The sequence below is a fragment of the Crotalus tigris genome, unplaced genomic scaffold, assembly GCF_016545835.1.
Source record: "Crotalus tigris isolate CLP2741 ecotype Arizona unplaced genomic scaffold, ASM1654583v1 scf7180000018006.973166, whole genome shotgun sequence".
Classification (NCBI taxonomy): Eukaryota; Metazoa; Chordata; class Lepidosauria; order Squamata; family Viperidae; genus Crotalus; species Crotalus tigris.
In genome coordinates, this window is record NW_024096771.1 from 422,407 (window position 1) to 432,837 (window position 10,431).

The following is a 10,431-nucleotide window of genomic DNA, read 5'->3' on the forward strand; positions in this document are numbered from 1 at the left end:
AAAGAAAAAAGAAAAAAAAATAAAAGAAAATATCTATGAAATATCTTAAACTTTAATTATAAATTATTCAAAAACTAAGTAATATTTTTTTATATCCAACTTATATTGTATGAAATCTATCCATCTTTTCCATACCAGGAGATACTTCTCCTGCGATTGATCTTTCAAGAAAGCCGAAATCTTTGCCATTTCCGCCAAATAAGAAACTTTAAAAAACCATTCTTGCAATGTAGGCAAAGATTCCTTCTTCCAACATTGCCCTACTAACAACCTGGCTGCTGTAATTAAATTTAACATCAATATAATCTCTTTACTGTCACAATCAGAAACAATACCTAACAAAAACAATTGTGGGGTAAATTTTATCCTTCTTCTGAAAATTCTTTGAATATTCCACCATATTTTAATCCAAAAAGCTTTTATATTTTTACATAACCACCAGATATGGTAATAAGTAGCATCCAAACATCCACATCTCCAACATTTAGGCTGCAAGTCAGGATACATACGAGACATTTTTTGTGGATCAAGGTGCCATCTGTAAAACATTTTATAAAAATTTTCCCTTAAATTTTGGGCTTGTGTAAATTTAACATTCCTCACCCAAATAATCTCCCAGGTATCTAATAAAACCGGTTCATCAAAATTTTGTGCCCATTTAACCATACATTCTTTAACTAATTCTGCTTCTGAATCCAACTCTACTAACACCCCGTAAATTCTCTTAATGTGAGTTCGTCTTTGATCTTTTATTTGTTTTAACAAATTCTTGTCTACTCTAAGCAAACCCAAATTACGATCTATCTTCCACCTCTCTACTATTTGTCTATACTGAAACCATGAATAAATAATATTTTCTTGTGTTAGATCTTCCAGAGATTTTAATTGCCAATTTTTACCATCCCATCTAAGTAATTGTGCATAAGAAACACTATCCATCTTGACAACTCTCCTTATCCCTTCTATCGCATGCCATGGTATAGCCCATAATGGAATTTTAAAATCATTTCTATAATATTTCTTCCAAACCCAAAGTAAAGAAGTCCTTATACTATGAGATTTAAAAACCCTATCAACCTTTTTATTGAAAATTAAATAGGCATGCCATCCGAAAAGCAAATCCCAACCCTCTAAGAGGAGTACTTCTACATTTGTTAAATTAACCCAATCACTAATTAATGTTAAAGCCACAGCATCATAATACAATTTCAAATTCGGTACCTTGAGTCCACCCCTCTCACGAATATCTTGTATAATTTTAAGTTTTACTCTTGGTTTTTTCCCTGCCCAGATAAATTTATTGATACCTTTCTGCCATTCATTTAAATTAACCTCATTCTTTAAAATGGGTATCATTTGAAATAAAAAAAGAAACTTTGGCAGAACATTCATTTTAATCGCCGCAATTCTCCCCAAAAGAGATAATTGCAGCTTCTCCCAATTTTCCAAATCTCTTTGTATTTTGACCCACAGCCTTTCATAATTATTTTTATACAATTTTACGTTAGAAACAGATAAAATAACCCCCAGATATTTTACCTTGTTAACAACCTCAAAATCTGTCAACCTAACCAAGGTCTTCTTATCCAAATTAGTCATATTTTTAGGCAATATTTTAGTCTTATTATTATTAATTTTAAAACCCGAAATCTGTCCATACTGATGTATCAATTGTAATAACTCTATTACAGAATAAGTAGGTTGAGATAAAGTAACAACCAAGTCGTCTGCAAAGGCCCTTAATTTATATTCTTTTTTATTAACTTCTATTCCTTTTATTTGCTGTGATTCTCGAATTTTAATCAACAAAATTTCCAAAGTTAAAACAAACAGCAATGGTGACAATGGGCAACCCTGTCTAGTCCCCTTCTCTATTGAAAACACCTCGGACAAACCCCCATTAACTATAAGTTGTGCCGTTTGCTTTTGATAAATAACACAAAGAGCTTGTAAAATTTTTTCTCCAAAGTTCATTTTCTCAATTAATCTTAACATAAATTGCCAGTTCAACTGGTCAAAAGCTTTTTCAGCATCTAAAAATATCAATCCTGCAGAAACTTGATTGTTTTTATCTAAATATTCTAATAAATTAATAATTTGTCTAATATTATTCTTCATATACCTTCCAGTTATAAAACCCGTTTGATCCATATGTATTACATGATGCAAGACCCTCATAAGTCTAAAATTTTCGAAAAAATGTTATAGTCTACATTTAAAAGAGATATAGGTCTATAATTCTTTGGTAAAGTGAGATCTTGATCTTCTTTTGGAATCAAAGATATAAAAGCTCTGCCCCATGACGGGGGAATCTCTGAACCCTGTAATATATTATTAAAAAGCTCCCTTAAAGGTTGAATCATCTCTTGTACCAAAGTTTTATAATAAATAGATGTCAATCCATCCGTACCCGGTGCTTTACCTAATTTTAATTCTTTAATTACTGTCTCAATTTCCTCACTAGTAATCAGACTGTCAATTTCTTGTTTCTGATCTTCTGTTAGTTTAGGAAAATTAGCATCTTTTAAATAATTATCTATATCTGAAACCTGTACTTTAGTACTCATATATAATTTTTGATAATAATCTAAAAAAGATTTCTTAATCAACTCCTTCTGATATACCAACTTACCATTATAATTTATTTTATCTATAGTTCTCTGTCTCTGCTTCTTTCTCAATTGATAAGCCAACCATCTCCCTGGTTTATTGGCATTACAAAATGTATTTTGTTTCATATACAATAAATTAGTTGCAGTTTGATCAGCCATCAACATATTAAATTGTGATTTAAGCAATTTTATAGATTCCTTAATCTTCTCATCTGTGGGATTTGAAATCAAAGCTTTTTCTTTTAATTTAATCTCATCTTCCAACTCTTTACGTTTCTGCACCTGCGTCTGTCTATGAACCTTATTCATTTGTATCAAAATCCCCCGCATATAAGCTTTACCTGCATCCCAGACCATTGACATTGAAGTTCCCTTATACATATTTAAAGCAAAATAATCCTTTAATTGCTCCTTTAATTTTTGAACATTCTTTTCTTGTCTAAATAAATTTTCATTCATCCTCCAAGATCTCCTCTCCTCTTTTTCATCAACCAATTCCATCCAAACTGGACTATGATCCGTCAATGTCCTAGGAAAAATCTTAACATTCTTTACCCTAAAATATAAATCCGTTGTAATCAAGAAAAAGTCAATTCTTGAAAAAGACTGATGTCTGTCCGAAAAGAAGGTAAAGTCTCTCTCCTCCAAGTTATGTTCACGCCAATAATCTCGCAGCTCCCAATCCTCTTTCAAGTCAAAAAAAGCTTTAGGTAATTTAGCCTGTTTAAAAGAAATAGAGGGACCTTTTTTGTCTCTTTGTGTATCTAAAAAACCATTCCAGTCTCCCATTAATATAACAGATCTATAATCCAACAAAGTTAGTTTTTGATGTAAAAATCTATAAAATTGTTCCTGTTGTTGATTTGGTGCATACAATCCCACTATAAGTACTTTCTTACCATACAAACCCACTTCAATCATAACATATCTCCCTTGAGAATCTACTAAATAGGCTGATAGATTTTGCTTAACATAAATAACTACTCCCCCTTTTTTCCCAGGAGCAGAAGATACAAAATGAGATCCCAGTCGAGCGTTAACTAGATATTTTTGATCCTTAGAAATAATATGTGTTTCCTGCAAACAAATAATATCATTGTTATGTTGCTTTAAGTAATGAAATATTTTCTTTCTCTTTTGAGGGGAGTTGAGGCCATTAGCATTCCATGTCAGGAGCTTCACCATCTCCCTTGACCAAAAGCCTGGAGAAGACTGCTTGAAGATCTGCCATTGAAGAATGTACTGCAGAGCTCTTAGGTCTTGCTCCTCCCACAGGCACCGAAGCCATTTCTTGTAAAACCTCTTTAACATATTTCTTCTGTTGTTCCTTTTCCTTACGTCTATGGGCTGCCCGGGTCATTCTCTGCTCTTTCATCTCTGCTTGTTGCAACCACTCAGCCTGTAATTTTCCACTATCCATCAATACTACTTCTTCAGACTGCTGTTCCGCCTCCTTGCCATCCAAAACTTTCTGCATCATAGGTGGTGGTGAGCGTGCTCCCAGGACCGACTTGTAAAACTCCTTTGCTTTAGAAACAGTATTAAGTCTATAACGTATCCCCGCATGACTCACCACGATGCCAATCGGAATCTCCCATCTGAATGGCATCAATCTTTTTTTAAGTTCATTGGCTAAGAAAGCAAACTCTTTTCTTCTTCTTAAAATTTTAGATGGAATCTCCTTTAAAATAATAACATCTTGGGCAGCAATCTGAAACCTCTTGTTATAAAAAGCTTGTATAATTTCATTACGCAGAGATCTCTTCCCAAAATAGATTACCACATCTCTTGGCAGATTTCTTTGCTTTGCAATCCAAGAATTGACTCTAAATATTTTTTCAATTTCTCTAAATATTTCCTCCTTCTCTCTGTCCAAAATGACAGCAAAGTCATTTGCTACAATCTCTCTCAAATCTTGTTGCATGTCTTCTCTCAGCCCCGATTCTTAAAGCGAACTCCATTTCTCTATATTGAGACATAACAATATCATCTTGTGAAATTTCCATCTTTTTTTCCATACCTTCAAATCTATCTTCCAGAACCTCCACCTTGTCTTCAACTTCTTCCACTCTAGAGTCCAACTTCTCAACCACAGAAGCAAGTCCTGTTAAAGCCATAACTATATCTTGCCTCAAAATAATATTATTCTCCACTAAAAGCTCTTTCACTTCCCCTCTGATTTGAGATGTAGCATTTCCCATTATATCTTGCATGTCTTTTACCGTTACTGCTGGCAAGGGGGGAGAGGGTGGTGGTGTAGCTTTAGGTTGTTGTGCTGGTAAAATCGCAGGAGAAGAAGCACCTTAGGTACTGTAGACGTTGCTTGCCGCTTTGAAGCCATTTTCAAAAAGAAAGTTTTGTTTCTTCTTTCCTCCTTGTTAAAAAAAAGAAATAAAAAAATACAAAAAAAGTCCCTTAAAAAAGAAAAATAGCAAGAGAGTTTAACAAAAAGGAATCTTCCTGAAAGACAAATCCACCTTAAAAAAAAATTTAAAAAAGAAACAATCTAATCCATTACGTTCCGTTCCACTCACTGTTTTTTTTTTAAAAAAAAAACCTTTCCGATCGCCATTTTACTTTCACTCTCAGTAAAAAAAAGAAAAAGAAAAAGGGAAATAAAAATCAGCCTTTAAAACTAAAGTCCAAATAAAATCCAATAAAAAAAATCCTTTATCCAGCTCTGTCCGTTTTTAAAGTAACTCACCCGCTCTCTTTAAGTGCGGAGGTGGGAGCAGCGTCTTGCTTTGTCCCTAGGGACAAAGACAGCTGAGAAGCGGAGGCAACCTGAACTCCGTGGGAACTCTCTTTTCACCCCCAAAGGAAAACTTCTTTGGGGGTTTCAGAGGTTCTACCATTATTTAGGTGATACTCCCCTCCCTCCCTTTGCCCGGGAAGGAGGTTTTGAGCCGCGGAACAGCTGGTGCCTGCTGTTCTCTGCGGTTCTTACGCTTTCTCAGGAGGACGGCTACAAAGTAGCCGCCATCACCAGCGCTGATACACCGGAAGTACATGTGGTTTTTGAAAGCTTGTTTTAGATTGTGCACTTGCAATGCGATCCTAAATATTCCTAAATAAGTTTGGAAAAGTTGCATTGTCTGGTCCATTAGCTGGACCGGGCAAATCAATTTTCACAAGGTAACAAAAACAATAATTGGAAGGAGATTTAACTTATAATACAAAATGTATGCAGCAGTCAAATTACTGTTTTAATGGACTTAAAATTATAATTAACTGCACAGTGTCCTAATTCCATAGATCTTTACCCAAAAATGAAATCACTGTATTCAATTAGATTTGTTCCCAGCTGAAGTGTTTAGAAAATAATTTCACAGCTTAGGTGGTTGCATCATAAAGTTCTAATATATCCCAAAAGTTGCTGGCAATCTACCATTGTGTGTATTTGTGTGTGGAAGAGGATGGAAACTCTACTTTTTTTTGTTAAAGACAATAAGGGAATGAATTTTAGGTCAGATGAACATTTCTCCAGTTCAGAATCAAATGAAACTGAATAAAGTCAGTGGTGAGAAAGAAGTAAAAGAGTTAAAAACAAAAAGATATAAAGCTACAAAATGGATCAAGGTGGAATTTTGGGATGCTTTAGGAACCTTTCATTCTTCTATTCTAGCAACACCGCATCCCATTTAGTGTTTTTCTAATGCCATAAAGCACCAGCCATGAATCTGGTGGGAAAGGGGCAGATTTTAAATTTAAAATCATCTTAATTAAAAGAAATAGATACCTTAAAAAAGCAGCAGCATTTGTTCAGCTTTCTGCAGAATCCTGAAAAGGTAAGTCTAAATGCTCTTGCTAAGTCTGCTTCCCTGTGAACTACAGATAAATTCTGTGCTTCTACTTCTTCAAATTCTGAAACACTTCCCCTATTCATTTCATAAATATGATCAATTGTACTATGTACATATACAGAGATTTTAGACTGGGGTTTAATTTTTATTTAGGAACTAAAATAACTGATATCCCTGGTTAAAGACGCTGAGCTTGTCAGATGGAGAACTGACAGCCCAGGTTTGAGACCTGAGCTTTGCGCAACAGGATGAGCATGCTGGCCACATGATGACAGAAATTGTCTTCGGACAATGCTGGCTCCTTCATCCAAAAAACATAGATGAGCATTGTGCCCTAGAGTTGGACACGACTGACAGGGAAACCTTTATCTTATATATAGCATTTAAATTGAAAAAAAAAAACTTGTTGCTAAGGAACCTTCTCTCTAAATATATTGCACTAAATGACATAATAAGACAAAAGGAACAAAGCAGGTCAAATTGTTCCCAAATGCTATCAAACCAAAGAATAGAAATAAGCAGTTATTCTAGCCTGGTCCACCCCTGTTCCTCTCGCACCACCCGACGCACCTTAGCTCCATCTCGGGCCAGCAGCTCCAGCAGCTCGTGCAGGTCCATTAGGCTACCACTGCTGCCTGGAGCACCTGGCCTGCACAGTACAAAGAAGGTGAAATGGTTGGCTAGCAAGCTTGAGTAGAGGTAGAGCACGCCCATGCCCAGCAAGTCAAAGACCACCCTGAGCAGGGAAAACCAGATCTCCATCAGTGCCATGGCCTCCCAGTCGCAGCTAGGCTTGTGTGCCTCCCTCCATCTCTGCTGGGCCTGGGTGGCCATAACGCCGATGGGGATCCAGCTTTCCCCGCTCAGGGTGGCCTTTTGCCTGCTGGCCTTGGGCGTGCTCTATCACCTCTAAGTGGGGCTTCCTAGCTGACTGCTTCACCTCCTTCATGCTAGGCGGGCGTGCAGCTCTGGGCGGTGGCCTAATGGACCTGCATGAGTGGCTGGTGGTCGTGGTAGGTACTGAGGAGGTGTGCGAGGGGAGCGGAGAAAAAAAACCCTGATCCCACGTAAGGTGGATTATTTTCTCTGCCATACTTTTTAAACTTTCTTTAAAGTTTACTTGCTGGCAGTAAAAAGCCTTGGAGAGCAGAAAACCCCACCCCCCAATATCCCACGTAAGGAAGCTTTTATCCTCTCTCCTTGGCTTTTTGCTCCCAGACAGTCTGGCAGCAGACAGCCAAAGGGAATGGAGAAAAAAACCCTGATCCCATGTAAGGGGCAGGATTTTCTCTGCCATATTTTTAAAACTTTCTTTAAAGTTTACTTGCTACAGAATGTGGATCCTTCCCATTCTGCTGCATCAAGTAAAACAGTCTTGCAGTGAACATCAAGTGGAGAAAAAAAATCCGGTCTCAGGTAAGGTGGAGTATTTGCACTTGTCAGGAGCAGGGAAAAAAAATTTTTTTAGATGACAGACTAGCGTGCATTCACGTGCATCCAATCGCCTTGCTTGCTGCAAAGCCAGAGTGAGCAAGGAAGGAAGGGATTGGAGGCACGTGAATGCACGCTAGTCTGGCCATTTTTGAGCTGGTTCTCTGAACTCTAAATTAGGTACCGGTTCTATGGAATGAATCCAACCACTGGAGTGGGGGTTGTGTGGAGTTGTTACTGATGGGCGGTAAGATGATAAATTCAAGGAGGCCATCATATTCCATTCAGCCATAGGTTGGCTTTTCCATGATACAACTCTTGTGTTTTAAAAAATGGTTTAAAGGTCAGGGGAAAAAATGCAGTGAGAATGAGAAGTGCCCCACCACCTGCCACTACTTTCCCCGCCTGCACCCCAATGGAGAACTCCATCACCGCCACCGCTCTGACCCACCCCTCACCCGGAGCATCCTGCTCCCACTGCCCTGCCCCACCCCTCGCAGAGCACCCTTTCACGCTCTGCTTGCAGGGCGCTGTCCACCGTTTCTTTTGATTTCCCTTCTTGCTGCCGGATATTTTCCATCCATTCCTATGAGTCAGGGCTTTCGGTGGAGATTGGCCGCCCGAACCCACCAGGCCTGCCCACTGGGCCTGCCATGCCACAATGAACATGATCGCCAGCCAACGCTGCCTCTCCTGCAATCTCCCCTGCAGCTGGGACACAGCCAAGTTTGCTGCCGCCAGCACCATCCCGTCCTCCCCCAGCTCCAGGAAGGAGAAGATCCACTGGAGGACGGTGGCCATTTGGAGGCGCTGCTGGAGCAGCAGGCACAGTGGGGCGAACCACAACTACATGACCAGCGCAACGGGGCCGGGCTTCTACAGGTTGCCCACCAAGCGCAGCTGCAGCTTATCACAGAAGGACAAGCTCCTCCTCTGCTGCGAGGCCCTGCTCTGCCCACTCTTAAGCGAGGCACGTCTGCACTGCTATGTGGGGGGAAGGGGCACCTCCCCAACGATGGCTCCAGGCTGGCTGGCCTTAGGCCAATGTTGGCGAACTTTTAGAGACCACGTGTGCTGGGGCGATGGCGTCTACCCACAGAGAGGGCTCTGCGTGCCACTTTTGATACGTGTGCCATAGATTCGCCGTTACTGTCCTAAAAGATCCATCTTAAAATCAATGTTTTCATTTATTCATGCTAAACCAGTGGATATGAAGCAACCTGTAAGCCTATTTGGAAACCACCTTCTAATGTATTGCAGAGTTGAAGGCAAATGAAATAACAACAAGAGGGCAATAGAATCAAGTGTACAAGAGTTAAAAAACAGTTTTTCCCTTTTTAAAAAATAAAGTTAAAAGGTTATGCAGGAAATATAGTAATTAACTTTTCAATTTTCAATTTCAAGACTAAATATTCCTCCAAATATAAAGATTAGTTGTGCTTGTTTAAGGGAAAAATCAATATCAGATTTAAGCATCAAAACACAATAATGAAGAAGTTATCTAACTGTAATTCGTATCAGCTGCAATGGGACAAAGAGTGAAAAAAAATCAATCCATATAAAATTGGAACATTAAGATAAAAATGGCAGATATACAGAGCAGGAAACAGGACTGCAAGCATTCTGTTAAGGGAGTGGCTATTTAGAGCAAATATGCAGAAAGTCAATCACTTGCAAAACGGATAATTAGTCCATGGTTTTCTTCAAAGGTTTTAACTATCTAGAAACCGGCAGTCTATTTGTAAAACCAGTGTTCACAGACAATTTGAGAATCAAGAAAGATAAAATCAGGACCATAGCAATGTCAAGGAATTAAATATTGTTTAAGGCACTATTTTCAGCCAAGGCCCTGGGATTGTTAGCTTTTCAGCATGATCTCTTCGACCTTTATTGGAACCTCAGTATGGGCTGGGGATTTTTAAAAGACAGGGTTCTTTAAAAACTTTCTACTGCCAAGCAAATTTTTATTCCTGAGATGTCTTTTTCCTCAGTTTGGCTTCAGTTACATATTTTTGGCTGTAAATATGTGGATGATCACTAGATGGCAGCAAAAAGAGGTAGTAAAATCTAAACCTTTGCTGCCATCGAGTGCCCTTCCATATGCCTGAAACCTAACATTTATTGTTGCTGGTTCTAAGATCAGCACTCCTTCATGTTGCAATTTATTAAACTACTTTTACCTGCCATCTATATTTCCTATTTTTACTGATACCTCAGTTGGTGATTATTTTACAGAAGGGAAAATATATATCTTAAAAGTATAATATTAATAGAAGCTTCCTGTTCTGTGTCAGGAGTTTCGGAAGTAAATTGCCGTTTACCCAGTTACACTTCAGATTTTCCACTAAATAAGAATCTTTTGGAAGAGAAAGAGAATTCCAATAAGCACAAAAAAGTATTAAGTTTCAATTACCATCATTGAGAAACTGATGAAGGAAGATACTGGTTACTGAATGATGAAAGAGAACTTTGAAAAATGTGGGACCATTTGTCATTGCTTCAGGAAGTAAATACATTGCACCAACAATAGTATGAAAGTCAATCATGTGGCAAACATAAATGTAGATAAAAGAGATAATGCTCCG